This window comes from Euleptes europaea, chromosome 3, assembly GCF_029931775.1.
Source record: "Euleptes europaea isolate rEulEur1 chromosome 3, rEulEur1.hap1, whole genome shotgun sequence".
Taxonomy (NCBI): Eukaryota; Metazoa; Chordata; class Lepidosauria; order Squamata; family Sphaerodactylidae; genus Euleptes; species Euleptes europaea.
Genome location: NC_079314.1, coordinates 114,285,804 through 114,299,482, shown reverse-complemented (window position 1 = coordinate 114,299,482; position 13,679 = coordinate 114,285,804).

The window sequence follows — 13,679 nt, the reverse complement described above, 5'->3', positions numbered from 1 at the left end:
CAGTATGAGTAGACAATACTGACTGTGATGGACCAAGGGTCTGATTCAGTATAAGGCAGCTTCATGTGTTCATGAGTCAAACCAGCTTACAATCACCTTCCCTTCCCCTCCCCACAACAGACACCCTGTGAGGTAGGTGTGGCTGAGAGAGTGTGACTAGCCCAAGGTCACCCAGCTGGCTTCATATGTAGGAGTGGGGAAACAAATCCAGTTCACCAGATTAGTGTCCAGCGCTAATGTGGAAGAGTGGGGAATCAAACCCAGTTCTCCAGATCAGAGTCCACCGCTCCAAACCATTGCTCTTAACCACTACCCCACGCTGGCAGTTCAGGATTTGATTTGATGCTTGCATTTCAAGTACTGTTTTTATTTTATTTTGTTTTGCAATCAAGTCACAGCTGACTTATGGCGACCCCGTAGGGTTTTCAAGGCAAGAGATGTTCAGAGGTGGGTTTGCCATTACCTGTCTCTGTGTCACGACCCTGGCATTCCTTGGAGGTCTCCCATCCAAATACTAGCCAGGGCCGACCCTGCTTAGCTCCTGAGATCTGAGGCTAGCCTGAGGCTATCCAGGTCAGGGCGCTATAGTAGGGTTTTAATTGACAAATGGGATGGAGGAACAGTTTGCCATCTGGAAGTCTGCTACAGAGAGCTCGAGAAATCTCAAAGGGCCAGGAATTTAAGTTGCCTTGGAGTTTAAATTACTTTTCCAGCCCTGCCTACCGGACTAAAACACAACTGAAACGATGAGCCAGTGCTGACTTTGTGTTGGTGGAAAGTGGGGCTGAAAGAGCTCTAGGAGAGCTGTGACTAGCCCAATGCTACCCAGCTGGCCTTAAGTGTAGGAGTGGGGAAACCAACCCCAGTTCACCAGATTAGCCTCCGCTGCTCGTGTAGAGGAGTGGGGAATCAAACCCGGTTCTCCAGATCAGAGTCCACAGCTCCAAACCACCGCTCTTAACCACTACACCACGCTGGAACAATGTTTCTTGTACTACCTGAAGCAAGGTATCTACATCACAATATATTTTGCACATTCTCCCCTCCTCCATGGGGGCTGGAGTGAGTTCATGTCCTCCTTGCGCATGCTCAGCTCTTCAGCATGATATCTTGTTTCTCAAGGGAGTTTTACAAACCAACAGAAGTTGCAGAACAGCCACGTGAAATGAAGGGCTTCGCTTTGCACTCTTGCCAGCTTAGATAATGTGGGGGAAATGGTTTCCCCAGCTCAACAGTGGTCTCTTCCACTGGAAGAAGAGTTGGTTTTTATATGCTGACTTTCTCTACCACTTAAGGGAGACTCAAACCGGCTTACAATCACCTTCCCTTCCCCTCCCCACAACAGACACCCTGTGAGGTAGGTGGGGCTGAGAGAGGTCTAACAGAGCCGTGACTAGCCCAAGGTCACCCAGCTGGCTTCATGGGTAGAAGTGGGGAAACCAACCCTGTTCACCAGATTAGCCTCCGCCGCTCATGGGGAGGAGTGGGGAATCGAACCTGGTTCTCCAGATCAGAGTCCACCGCTCCAAACCACCGCTCTTAACCTCTACACCATTCTGGCTCTACACCATGCAGGAACACTTGTGCCATTGAATTTGACATGCCCTTAATAAAGGGAGGGGAAAGACCAAAATCGGGTGAGGCTGAAATATTTGTGAAATGGGTGTTAGAAGAACTGGGGTGGGGCAATTTGCTGAAGGTCCTATAATTTCAGCGGGTTTCTGGATAGAATCATAGAGTTGGAAGGGACCACCAGGGTCATCTAGTCCAACCCCATGCACAAAGCAGGAAATTCACAACGACCTCCCCCCCACACCCCCAGTGACCCCTACTCCATGCCCAGAAGATGGCCAAGATGCCCTCCCTCATGATCTGCCTAAAGTACTGTTGAACAGCACTGCAGCCAGGGATTTCCTAGAACACTTGCATCCAGATCCTGTGAAAAATTGCCTTTTGGCCAAATACCTTTTTTATCCCTCTAAGAAGAAGAGTTGATTTTTATATGTCAACTTTCTCTACCACTTAAGGAAGAATCAAACCGGCTTACAATCACTTTCCCTTCCCCTCCCCACAACAGGCACCTTGTGAGGTAGGTGGGGCTGAGAGAGTTCGGAGCAAACTGTGACTGGCCCAAGGTCACCCAGCTGGCTTGGTGTGAAGGAGTGGGGAAACCAACCCAGTTCTCAAGATTAAAGTCTGCCGCTCATGTGTAGGAGTGGGGAAACCATCCTGGTTTATCCGATTAGAGTCCACTGTTAATGTGGAGGAGTGGGGAATCAAACCCAGTTCTCCAGATTAGAGTCTGCCACTCATGTGGAGGAGTGGGGAATTGAACCGCACTTAACCACTACACCATGCTGGCTCGGTTAGTAATGTGACAAGTTCACTGACTTTAGAAAGTATGTGATATTTTAGTGTTCTGCCTGTTTTTTATTACGTTTTGGGGATAGAGGCAGAATTTCCACTTTGCTACATCATAACGCTCGCATGTCTCCCCAAAAAATGCAATTCAAATGGGCATCTTTTTTTTTGTTTAGATAAAATCAACTTCTGTGCTTTGACAGCAGTAAAAGTCGTAAGGTGACGGGCCGCAGGGAAGTACGTGTAATTAGCCAATCGGAATTTAATTGTCGATGCCGTAAAACCAACGATAAGAAGTTTGCGCAGGAGTACAGGGGAGTACAGCTGCTGGGTTAGCAAAAGAAACTGAGACCCTGACTGCTTGCCAGACCGTCGGCCTGAGCTGTCTAGCAGGTGGTTGTCGTAAAAGGCCGAGGTGCCTAGCATTTTCAATGAGATTCTCTTATTATCTGGAAAGCTCAGTTCTTAGCAGCGGGAGGTTTGCCTTAACCGCCCACAACCACATAAAGAACGTCAATGGAAACAAAATGGAGTTGAAGAAATGCTACGATTTCTTAGTCGCAGCAGCAGCAGCAGAAGAGTTGGTTTTTGTATGCCGACTTTCTCTTCCACTTAAGGAAGGATCAGACCGGCTTACAATCACCTTCCCCTCCCTACAACAGACACCCAGTGAGGTAGGTGGGGTTGAGAGAGCTCTAAGAGAGCTGTGACTAGCCCAAGGTCACCCAGCAGGCTTCATGTGGAGGAGTGGGGAAACAAATCCACTATGCCAGATTAGCCTCCGCCGCTCACGTGGAGGAGAGGGGAATCAAACCCGGTTCTCCGGATCAGAGTCTAACCGCTCCAAACCACTGCTCTTAACCACTACACCACGCTGGCTCTCAGCGTGGTGTAGTGGCCTTGAACACAAGGTATTTTCCTTCGGTGGGTGATAGTTTGCAGGCTTATCTGACCTGAGACCCTGGAGAGCCACTGCCGGTCTGAGCAGACAATACTGACTTTGACGGACCAAGGGTCTGATTCAGTCTATGGCAGCTTCATGTGTTCAAGCCGTTCTCAAAGACTGGGCATTGCCTTCTCTGGACCTTATCAAGTTCCTCCTGAGCTCTGAGAATGCTGGACCAGGACTGACCTGCAAAAAGGAACCATCGTATTGGCTGTTGCCTACCTATATAGCTGGGCTTGCCTATGTGAAGACTGCTGGTGTCCAACAGACTTGCTTCTTTCTCTTCCTCTGCGCCTTCCTTTCATTACGTAGCAGTGTCCAGGTACCTCGATGTCTGGGCCTGCTTGGAAGCGTTTGGCTTCCCAAATAATTAAGGACATAAGAACGTAAGAAAAGCCATGCCGGATCAGACCAAGGGCCCATCAGGTCCAGCAGTCTGTTCACCCAGTGGCCAACCAGGGGCCTCTAGGAAACCCGCAAACAAGACAACTGCATTAGGATTATCCTGCCTGTGTTCCACAGCACCTAATATAATAAGCATGCTCTTCTGGTACTGGAGAGAATAGGTATGCATCCTGACTAGTATTCGTTTTGACTAGTAGCCATGGATAGCCCTCTCCTCCATGAACATGTCCACCTCCCCTCTTAGCCTTCCAAGTTGGCAGCCATCACTACCTCCTGGGGCAGGGAGTTCCACAGTTCTCTTACTTAGAATCATAGAGTTGGAAGGGACCACCAGGGTCATCTAGTCCAACCCCCTGCACAATGCAGGAAATTCACAACGACCCCCCACACACACACCCAGTGACCCCTACTCCATGCCCAGAAGATGGCCAAGATGCTCTCCTTCTCAGCATCTGCCTAAGGTCACAGAATCAGCATTGCTGACAGATGGCCATCTAACCTCTTCTTAAAAACCTCCAGTGGAGGAGAGCTTACCACCTCCTGTGGAAGCCTGTTCCACTGAGGAACCACTCTGTTAGAAAATTCTTCCTAATGTCTAGATGGAAACTCTTTTGATTTAATTTCAACTTTATTTGCTTTTTTGGATACAGCTGTCATGTAGACATGGGTGGTCATTTTGCGAGTGAGTGCTGCTACCATCTTGGACCCGCAATACTGTCGAAAGAGGCTTGGATGTGTTGGCCTTTCTAAGAGGAAGGCAACCCTGTAGTTAGAGGCCAGCTGCTGCTAATGCCTCACCTGTGCAGTCTGACGTGTAAACCATACCTGTGGGATCATCTCTCCCCCCACAGAGAGCATTACGCTCTGCACACACCAACTTGCAGGGGATCCCCGGCCCGAAGAGTGTCCGGCTGTCCTCAACCGGGGCCACATTGTGGTACTATTAGCCAGGGCGGTTTCCCAACGAAATGCCCCCTTCTTCTGCAGCTAAATTCCAGTGTTCCCAAAGTAGCAAAAATCAGCAGAAGCGTTTTCTAAACTCGAAAGGAATTTTTCCATCACGGGTATTTGAGAACCCAATACTATTGGTCCATAGCAAAATCCTTGTCATAGCTTTTAGGAGGACCGACCAAAATAACACAGGATCTCTCTCTTTCTCTGGGGCTGCGATGTGGGGTGGCAGATCTGCTTCCTTTCAGGAGTGCTCCTGGTACCTACACCTGTGCTCGAACTGCGTATTTGTAAGGAAAGGAAATACTATGGTTTTCACCACTTGGAGAAATGGGACGCCTGTGACAATCTGTCATTTCCTCCTTCAAGGGAAGAGCCGGGTTTATTTCCTTGAGAAGAGGGGAGAATTGCTTTGGTGAGGGCAGGGTGGTTAAACAAGGCGGGGTCCCTGTTAATCCTGCCGTAAATGTTGGCTTCTGAAGGATCTCGTGATGCTGCCAGGTCATTTTTGCACCCGGGGCTACGGTAACACTCTCCTGCAGGGGTTCAGAAGAGGCCGCGCATGCTAGTTTGCATGAAACGAACATCTTGTGCATGTTATTGGCCCGAGCGGTGTGGATTGTGTGCTCCGGGGTGATGCCTGGCGACTGTTTTTCTCTTGAAATGATGATCAGGCAGTGCGGGAAAGCGAGGAGTCTGTTTGCAAACTGTGTTGTTTTTGTGGAATTTATGGGATTGTTTTTTGGGGGGGATGAGGCTGTCCATATTACTCTTCTGGCTCCCTTGTAATCCACTTTCCAAATCAGGACTGCAGAGGACTGCTTGTTTAGAAGCTGCCAGAGCTAGAGCAATAAAAGTATTAACTAGGACCTTTGGGGCACGAAACGATCCATGTGACCAAGCCAGGCCCGCCCTGTCAGAAGGGCTCTCGTAAATTGGTTTGGTGTTTTTTTTTTTAATAACAACAATAGCAACCTGGAATTTGCAGCCTGTGTTGGAGAGTTCAAGGTACTTAACATACCTTCTCAAAATAAAAGTTGTGTAATAGAATTCCTTTTCTTTTTTTAAAGACCAGCCAAAATATCCCTGAGCGATATTGCAAGCAAGCATTCAAGTTCTTTGGAATGTTTTTGGGCTAACTACAGGTTATGTTTTCCACCTGTCTTCCCTGAGTCTTCCCTACTCACTAGGGTTGCCAGGTGTCCAGTTTTGAACTGGACGGTCCAATATTTCCCTATCTGCCCAGTAAATAAACTGAGAAAATGCTGGACATGCATTTTCTAATGAAGTAGGCCTGCAACCACCATGGCCAAACTCCATACATGCGTTCTTTCTTTCAGCCATGGGTTTATAAAGTGGCAGCACCACCCAACAGTCATACATTCTCAGCCTGACCTACTGAAGACAGTTTTATTTAGGACTGCATTTGACTGATTTAATTTTTATTTATTGGCAGTCCTTATTAGAGTTTTTAAAAACATTAGAAGAGCCCTGCTGGATCAGACCAGTGGTCCATCTAATCCAGCATCCTAAGTACGTAAGAAGAGCCCTGCTGGATCAGACCAGGGGTCCATCTAGTCCAGCATCCTAAGTACGTAAGAAGAGCCCTGCTGGATCAGACCAGTGGTCCATCTAGTCCAGCATCCTAAGTACGTAAGAAGAGCCCTGCTGGATCAGACCAGTGGTCCATTCAGTCCAGCATCCTAAGTACGTAAGAAGAGCCCTGCTGGATCAGACCAGTGGTCCATCTAATCCAGCATCCTAAGTACGTAAGAAGAGCCCTGCTGGATCAGACCAGTGGTCCATCCAGTCCAGCATCCTAAGAACGTAAGAAGATCCCTGCTGGATCAGACCAGGGGTCCATCTAGTCCAGCATCCTAAGTACTTAAGAAGATCCCTGCTGGATCAGACCACTGGAACATCTAGTCCAGCATCCTAAGTACATAAGAAGAGCCCTGCTGGATCAGACCACTGGACCATCCAGTCCAGCATCCTAAGTACGTAAGAAGAGCCCTGCTGGATCAGACCAGTGGTCCATCTAGTCCAGCATCCTAAGTACGTAAGAAGAGCCCTGCTGGATCAGACCAGTGGTCCATCTAGTCCAGCATCCTAAGTACGTAAGAAGAGCCCTGCTGGATCAGACCAGTGGTCCATCCAATCCAGCATCCTAAGAACGTAAGAAGATCCCTGCTGGATCAGACCAGGGGTCCATCTAGTCCAGCATCCTAAGTACTTAAGAAGATCCCTGTTGGATCAGACCACTGGTCCATCTAGTCCAGCATCCTAAGTACATAAGAAGAGCCCTGCTGGATCAGACCACTGGACCATCTAGTCCAGCATCCTAAGTACGTAAGAAGAGCCCTGCTGGATCAGACCAGTGGTCCATCTAGTCCAGCATCCTAAGTACGTAAGAAGAGCCTTGCTGGATCAGACCAGTGGTCCGTCTAGTCCAGCATCCTAAGTACGTAAGAAGAGCCCTGCTGGTTCAGACCAGTGGTCCATCCAATCCAGCATCCTAAGAACGTAAGAAGAGCCCTACTGGATCAGACCAGTGGTCCATCTAGTCCAGCACCCTGTCTTGCTCAATGGGCAGCCTGTCACCCTGGAGAACCAAAAAACAGGACACGGAGGGTGAGGTCTTCCCTTGATGTTGCCTGCCGGCTCTGGTATTCAGAGGCTGTCTGCCTCTGTAGGTTCCTATTATTCACTGTGGCCCCTAGCCACTAACAGAGCTGTCCTCCATGAATCTGTCTAATCCCCTTTTAAAGCCATCTACACCTCTGGCCATTGCTACCTCCAATGAACAGGGCTGTAGTACAAAAGCAGAAGACACAGTGAACAACCAGCTGCCTAAGGCCAAGTAGACTATAAACAACGTAGTGAGTGGAATTACAAAGGAAGAGGACAGTGCAGCCGAAAAAAGCCAGACAATGAACTAGAATAATTATTGCAGTCGCCTGCGATCCTGTTGCATTATGATGGAGCTGTCCTAGGCTGTTCCATACTGCTATACTTCTAATCCCTTTATTAAAGATGCCCTCTTGAACATTTCTAGGGTTGGCGGGTTCCCCTGGCCACCGGCAGGGGATGGGGAATAGGGCTGCCGGATCCAGGATGGGAAATTCCTGGAGATCTGGGGATGGAGCCTGGGGAGGACAGGGACTTCAGTGGGGTACAATGTCATGGAGTCCAACCTCCAAAGCATCCATTTTCTCTAGAGGAACTGATATCTGTAGTCTGGAGATGAGCTGTAATTCTGGGGGATCCCCAGGTCCCACCTGGAGGCTGGCATCCCCGAAACATTTCTGTTTTGCCCACGTTCTGTGGAAAGATAGAAGTGTGGGGGGCTTTTGTGACGTCCTCAGGTAGGCCGTGCCACAACGTGGGAGCCCCCACGGAGAATGCACAGTGGCTGATCTCATGGCGGGAGAGGCGGTCCTACAGGTATTTGAAGTCAAGGCCATTAAGGGCTTTATAGGTGATAGCTAGAACCTGGAATTGAAATGAAAGGTGTCGTTTATGTTAACAAAACTGGAGGTTCAGTTCAGATGAAGCCCTAGGTAAAGAGCCATCGGGACCCCAGCTGGGCAGTGTAACCTAGTGGTAGAGGGGGGGTCAAAACCCCACAAGTACAATCTCAGTTACATCTGAGAACCAGTATGGTGTAGTGGTTAGAGTGTTAGACAAGGATCTGGGAGACCCAGGTTCGAATCCCCCCCACACACACCATAGAAGCTTGCTGGGTGACTTTGGGCCAGTTGTATATGTTCAGCGTTACCTACCTCACAGGGCTGTTGCGAGGATAAAACGGAGGAGCCGAGAAGGACATGAGGCGCTTTGCCTCCCCGTGGAGGAGAAAGGCAGGATATCAGTCAAGTAAACAAACAAATCACTTCATCTTTTGGGTGCCACAGTACTCCTTTTTGTGGTTTTGCTACAAGAGAATAACACGGTCACACCCACTGTGGTGTGAAGATGTGAACAAAATGCACGGCAACCGCAACTGGGTTGTAATTTTGGGAGTGCTAAGCGCCTTCTCTGTCTCCATCTCTCTCTCTCCCCGTCTCGATCTCCGTCTCTTTCTCCCCCCCCCCCCGTCTCTGTCTCTGTCTCTCTCTGTCTCTGTCCCCCCATTTCTACTGAAGGGATAGTGAAGTCTTAGGCCATTTATGCATGGGAGGATTCCCCTTGGATTTGCTGCTCTCTAATGCCCGTTTTTCGCCTCCAAATTCTCAAAAACGCTGCATGGGGGCTTATTTTTGAGTTTTGAGAATTTGGACGGGGAAAATGCATCTAGACAGCGCCACATCCAAGGCAAACCCTCCCATACATAAATGGCTTTAATTGCCATCCGGGTTCTGTTTCTTCTAGGTGGAGCCGGGCTGGGAGAGACTATTATTCCCTCGTGCAACAGCTGTCAGACGTATTAATAAGCCTCTCCTTGGTCTCCAGGCTGAGCCCCAGCACACCGAGCCCTGAGGCACTTGCCTGGTGTGCTCCGGGGATGGAAAGAAGTCTTTTTTTCGTAATGCATTCTTGAGCTCGAGTGCCCCCGGGACACCGTGCATCTGGTATCTGTTTGCTTCAGCTTTTCTTACACGGAGGTGCCAAAAAACCCTTCTTAGGGGGGCAGAGATGCCCACTTAAGAGGCTCGAAAGGAGGCGAACCCTTCTGCGTGCGCGCTGGCTGTTCGGGGCTCGCAACAGGTGTGCCCTGCCCAGGTCTGACATCTGCTGTGAGCCCTGCCACCTGCCCGCCAGATATTCGGTACCGTGCGGAATAACCCCTGAGCGAAGAAAGGGGTTCTGTACCGTCTGATCTGCCATGCGGGCTTTGTGGGATGAACATGCAAGAGAGGGCAGGGTACCAGCTCACCCAGTTGGCAACATTTTGTGTGTGTGTGTGTGTGTGTAAGTGCTGTCAAGTTCCTTCTGACTCATGTCGACCCTATGAATCAACGTCCTCCAAAACGTCTTATCTTAACAGCCTTGCCCAGGTCTTGCAAATTGAGGGCTGTGGCTTCCTTTATAGAGTCAGTCCATCTTTTGTTGGGACTTCCTCTTTTCCTGCTGCCTTCCACTTTTCCTACCTGGAGGCGGTGGTTTGGAGTGATGGACTCTGATCTGGAGAACCGGGTTTGATTCCTCACTCCTCCACATGAGCGGTGGAAGCTAATCTGGTGAGCTGAATTTGTTTCCCCGCTCCTACACATGAAGCCAGCTTGGTGACCTTGGGCTAGTCACAGCTCTCTTTGAGCTCTCTCAGCCCCACCTACCTCACAGGGTGTCTGTTGTGAGGAGTGGAAAGGAAGGTGATAGTAAGCCAGTTTGATTCTTTGTTGAGTGGTAGAGAAAGTCGGCATATAAAAAACCAACTCTTCTCTAGCATGATTGTCTTTTCCATTGACTCTTGTCTTCTCATAATGTGATGAAAGTACGACAGCCTCCGTTTAGTCATTTTTGCTTCTGGGGTCAGTTCAAGGTTGATTTAATCTAGAACCCACTGATTTTTTTTTTTTGGCGGTCCAGGGTATCTGTAACACTCTCCTCCAACACCCTATTTCAAAGGAATCTACTTTCTTCCTATCAGTTTTCTTCATTCTCCACTGGCGACATTAGCTGCAGATTTTGGCAGTCAGGAGACCTCCTTCAGTAGGATTTCCACTTATGTTTCCAGATAAGCTGCTATCACCCACGATCGCCAGGCATGGGAAGCACCTTTGGGAAGCCTGGCTTTATTGCAGCGTAGTCTGAGAAGCACGTTGGGCCCTTGAGGCTGGGTCTGCCGCAACCCCTTCTCACTTGCCAGTCAGCACTCAATCTGTCAGTGCCCTAGGGTTGCCAGCTCCAGCTTGGGAAATATATCTGCTCTAATTTTCATCACTGTTCACACAGTGGCAAACCAGGTCTAATCTGGAGAACCGGGTTCGATTCCCCACTCCTCCACATGAGCGGCGGACACTAATCTGGTGAACCAGGTTGGTTTCCCCACACCTGCACATGAAGCCAGCTGGGTGTCTTGGAAGTCTTTAAGAGGGGAGTGGACATGTTCATGGAGGAGAGGGCTATCCATGGCTACTAGTAAAAATGGAGACTAGTCATGAGGCATACCTATTCTCTCCAGGATCAGATGAGCATGCGTATTATATTAGGTGCTTTGCAACACAGGCAGGATGGTGCTGCTGCAGTCGTCTTGTTTGTGGGCTTCCTAGAGGCACCTGGTTGGCCACCGTGTAAACAGACTGCTGGACTTGATGGGCCTGGGTATGATCCAGTGTGGCCTTATGTTGTGATGTTCTTCTGACCTTGGGCCAGTCACAGTTCTCTTTGAGCTCTCTCAGTCCCACCTACCCCACAAGGTGTCTGTTGTGGGGAGAAGAAGGGAAGGAGACTGTAAGCCGGTTTCATTCTCTTTAAAAGGTAGAGAAAGCCGGCTTTAAAAAACCAGCTCTTCTTCTTATTTCAGTTTGTGCTGAACAATCAGAAAGACGGCAAATCACATTGAACATAATACCTTAACGAATGTGTGTTTGTAGTGCTGTCAAGTCGCAGCTGACTTCTAGCAACCCCGCCAAGTGAGAAGCAACATATGAACACATGAAGCTGCCTTATACTGAATCAGACCCTCGGTCCATCAAAGTCAGTATTGTCTACTCAGACCGGCAGCGGATCTCCAGGGTCTCAGGCGGAGGTCTTTCACGTCACCTACTTTCCCGGTCCCTTTAACTGGAGATGCCGGGGATTGAACCTGGGGCCTTCTGCATGCAAAGCAAAGGCTCCACGACTGAGCCAGAGCCCCTTCCCTGAGGTGGTTTGCCATTCATTGCTTTCCTCTGCAGAGTTTTCTTCTGAGGTCTCCCTTCCAAGTACTGACCCTGCTTAGCTTCCGAGATCGGGCTATATACCATACCACCTTCCCTCCTCAAGACCTTAACATAGTAGCAGTATTATTTCCAAGAATCCTATTACTGGGATGTCCCATGGGATGTGCCTCTCATTTATCATGCATGGCATTCAGCCTTCACAGAATGACTTAGTTGCCACAAAGGAATCAGATGGATCATTCACTATGTGAATTGGGTGGGGGGAATAGCTCTAAGGTTACATCTATATGACTGAACACAATTGACTTAATAGTTGCTCTTTCTTCCTTGGGAACTATAGTTTAGTGAGAGCTGACAGGGATCTTTTTACAGAATTCTTATCACCGTTGCCAAACTACGATTCCCAGCCTCCTTTGGGAAAGGGGTCAACAGCTGAACCAGTATAAAATACAGACCCTGAGAGTCAAATCTGGTTGTTTGCAAAGATAAAATGGTCATAACTTTTTTGGGGGGGGGGGCAGAATGTATTAAAATTTGTTTTACCCGCAAAGTACTAGGTTTTACCGGCAAAGTACTAGGTTTACTGTGGCTTTTATGGAGACCTCATCTACATAATTTCTGATATTGTCCCTACCCCTTAGTTTTCTTAAGTGCGTTGAAATCTGACATTGGGGAAACAAAGGTTGACTTTCATCTTAGCATGCATTCCGTTTTGGAAGAATCAATTTCCTAGCTATCCATTTCCTAGCTTTGAAATGCAACAACAACTGCAAAAAAAAGTTTAACAAACAAAAAAAAACTTTCATTAATAACATTACTGCTGTAACCATTGAAAATCATTTTGGGATCATTTTGAACTCACAAAGCTGCCTTCTACTGAATCAGATCCTTGGTCCATCAAAGTCAGTATTGTCTACACAGACCGGCAGCGGCTCTCCAGGGTCTCAGGCAGAGGTCTTTCACATCACCTCCTTGCCTGGTCCCTTTAACTGGAGATGCCGGGGCTTGAACCTGGGACCTTCTGCATGCCAAGCAGATGCTCTACCGCTGAGCCACAGCCCCTCCCATATTTTGAAAGCTGCAAAAGAGGATCTGACGGTTCTGCAAGCTCTTAAACCTTCTTGGAAGGGAACGAGCAGGCAAATAGCTCTGGAAGAAGTTTTTTCTCCTGAGAGATTGTATCCTGGTCAGGCTTAAAATGGGACTGTGGAGAGGTCAGGCACTGGCGGCCACAGGGCCGAATCTTCCTGTGGGTGAGGGCACCTGAACTAAATATTGTCGAAGGCTTTCACGGTCAGAGTTCGTCGGTTCTTGTAGGTTATCTGGGCTGTGTGACCGTGGTCTTGGTATTTTCTTTCCTGACGTTTCGCCCGCAGCTGTGGCCGGCATCTTCAGAGGAGTAACACTGAAGGACAGTGTCAGTGTCAAGTGTGTAGGAAGAGTAATATATAGTCAGAAGGGGGGGGGTTGAGCTGAATCGTTGTCCTGCAAAAAGTATCAAAGGTAACGTGCGACTCATGCTGCAGTTGTCTTTTTTGTGGACGCCTAGAGGCACAAAACGGTTTCCGTGTTGCTCTGAAAACCGATGCTCAGGGACAATGTTCTCCCGTGGTTGGTTTCCTGTGGGCTGCGTTTGCAGAGACCTCCGGTAGCCTCCTGACTACCCATGACTCGAACCATAGTGAGGGAGTTTAATATTTAATGCACCTGAAAGGGGAGGGGGAGCTTCCTGCAAGCCTGCTGTTCCATCTTGGAGGGATGCCCTCTAATGCCAGCCGTGGCTGGTTGCCGGCAATCTCGGTGGCACCCCACAGAGGGAACTGCATCCTAGGAGCATTGTTTGCTCATTGCTAGATTTCCTAACGGTTTAGAAAATGGGGGCATGGTTGCATTGTGGGGAATGGTCCGGCCCTGGCCTCGGGTTGCCAGTCTCCAGGTACTGGAAAAGATCCACCACCGCACTCACAACTATAATAACAAAGTAAGGATTTATAAAGTGAAAAAGGTGCCAAAAAGTGAATATATATATACATGAATACAATAGGGTACAATAAGATACAAATTATCAAAGGAATCCAGCATAGATGGAAATTCAGTTGAAGGATATAAGCATCCTGTAAGCCAGGTAAGTCAATGTATATTGTCCACAACATGTTGTTATTTCTTCTCTGTATATAATATACATTGACTTA